Here is a 2,192-nt window from a genome sequence, read left to right as displayed (position 1 = left end):
ATTAGTTTATTTGATGAGTTTTTTTACATAAGAATTAAGTAAATTACTGTTACATTTTGATATATTTTCAAATAGATATAAATTTGATATCCATTTTAATGTAAAATGATCTAGCATCTGCTTTATTCATGTATATTATAGTATTTGAAAGTACTAACCTGAAATGCAAATACCTGAAAAGCCAAAATTATGGAAATGAGCCAAATTGAGTGTACTCTTTAGATCTGTAACTTACTATATCTAAACCAGCTTTTGGGTATCAGAGAAAACATCAACACTGATGGAGTTACATGTTTATATTCTCAGCTCTCTGGAAATTAGATCCAAAAGATAATAGCTGTAATGTAGAAATGACCATGGGTTTCACTGTCAGATCTAGGCTAGCCTGAGATTCAGAATAAGATTAATCACTAATACAAGTAGATGTACTTTTAACTGGAAAATTCCATCTGGTTGCCTCAATGGGGTTCCCACAGTTAGAGTTAGTTTCTACTAGATGTTTTTCAGCCCCTGATTTAATGTTTTGCTATCTATATTCTGCTTCTCTCTGTTTGCCCCTCATAATTTATTCTTTTACATTTTTGCATATATTTAATAAATCATTCATTCAAAACCAAAAGTATAGCCATCATAGATGATACTCTGAAACAGTAAAATGTGTATTAGTCCTTTTTAGTTTAAATACTAGTTCATTGATTTTAATAATTATCCTGACAAAAATTGATCCACTAATTTTACATGCAGGAAGTTTACATGAGTCTGCCCTTGGTCTGCATCAGAACTGGGAAGACTGACGGGTAGGTAGGATGCTAAATTCATATCCATGAAAACCACAGTGAGAATATCTGGATGTAGCAGATGCCCAGAGAGCTGAGAACTACTCTTCTGACCAGTTATTGTTACCAGGACAAGGACCACACCTTAATAAGCTGCCGCTGGGGGACAAAGTCAGGATAATAATATTTACAAAATTTCCTCAAATTTCAATCAGTGAATAATTTAATGATTTAATCAGATATCCTGTGTTTGTTTTACCCCCATAGCACTTAGCTAGACAAACAATACCACAAAGCATAAAATGGCGCAGGCTTTTGTTCCAGCAGTGACCTCATATGGAGGTCATTTATTGACTAAGAATCACGTTCAGAATAAAAACTTCTACTAGATTGTAAAAGAAGCTTCTGTTTGTTCCTTTCTATTTCTCAATGGCATGTATTACATTTACTTTTACAAGTAAAAGCGTTATGGAAGAATGATTTCATTCTGTTCCCTAAGATACAGTTCTATCTTTAACAAAAGTAATAAATGTCAGTTAAAACAAACTTGTTCTGTTCAATACTAATACTTTGTCATTCTTCCACCAACACTGAATATATTGATCCCTGTCATTTGGAGACAATCCTTCCGAAGCCACCCAATGTTTCTATTACCTGTGACTAGCGTTTAACACTTTCAGTTCACTACAATGACTTATTGGATAGGTACATAATGAGTTTTATAAGAAGTGTGATCCAATTCCCATTGTTACTTTATATTTTGCAAGCCTTCAACACTAACTTATGAATGGAATTATTGTGGATTCTCAGAGACATTTTTTAAAAGTTGGACTTATATTGTAAATGTTTATCTTTATGCTCATAGATTACTGCATCTCTCAGTCTTCATCAAAGAAGCTTCTTTTTGCCATAGAAAATAACTAATACCAGGATCCACAACTGTTTGTGTCCAGAGAACAGGTGTCCATGATGGGCTCACCCATAAATGGGACTTCAATTGCTCATCCTTTCTTCAAGAGGCTCGGGGAACATCATGGAAGAGGAGGGAAGAAAGAGTGTAAGACCCAGAGATTATGAAACAGAAAACTGCTGTTCAACAGTGTCTTCTGGATGGGATGGAACAGCTTGCATTCATGAGCTGATAGCAGCTGTGGTTGTCTGCAGAAACCCTCCATAATATCAATCCAGTCAACACTGCAGCATGGACAGAGGATGGATAAACAGGGCCTTGCCCCTGCCCGAGAAAAAAAAACTGCTACTGAAAGTTAATGACTTCTGAGAAATAAAAATCCACTTACTTCAAGCATGTGGCCACACGTAGGTTGGCCATGTTCTGAAGGACAGCTGCATATTCAAGTACATATAGTCAGTATTAATGATTTTAGTGGGGAAGAAGGAGGAGGAGGAGGAGGAGGA

The 2,192-nt window shown here is 35.6% G+C and overlaps 1 protein-coding gene across 1 annotated transcript in view; it reads right to left on the bottom strand.

Moving 5' to 3' along the window:
• Positions 1-2,192, bottom strand: part of LOC101987886 (prostaglandin-E(2) 9-reductase-like) — a 20,860-nt gene that overhangs the window by 17,575 nt on the left and 1,093 nt on the right. The gene's annotated exons all lie outside the window — the stretch shown is intronic.

Source organism: Microtus ochrogaster, chromosome 16, assembly GCF_000317375.1.
Source record: "Microtus ochrogaster isolate Prairie Vole_2 chromosome 16, MicOch1.0, whole genome shotgun sequence".
Taxonomy (NCBI): domain Eukaryota; kingdom Metazoa; phylum Chordata; class Mammalia; order Rodentia; family Cricetidae; genus Microtus; species Microtus ochrogaster.
Note: the sequence above shows the minus strand (reverse complement) of the source record. Positions and strands in the feature narration are given on the sequence as shown.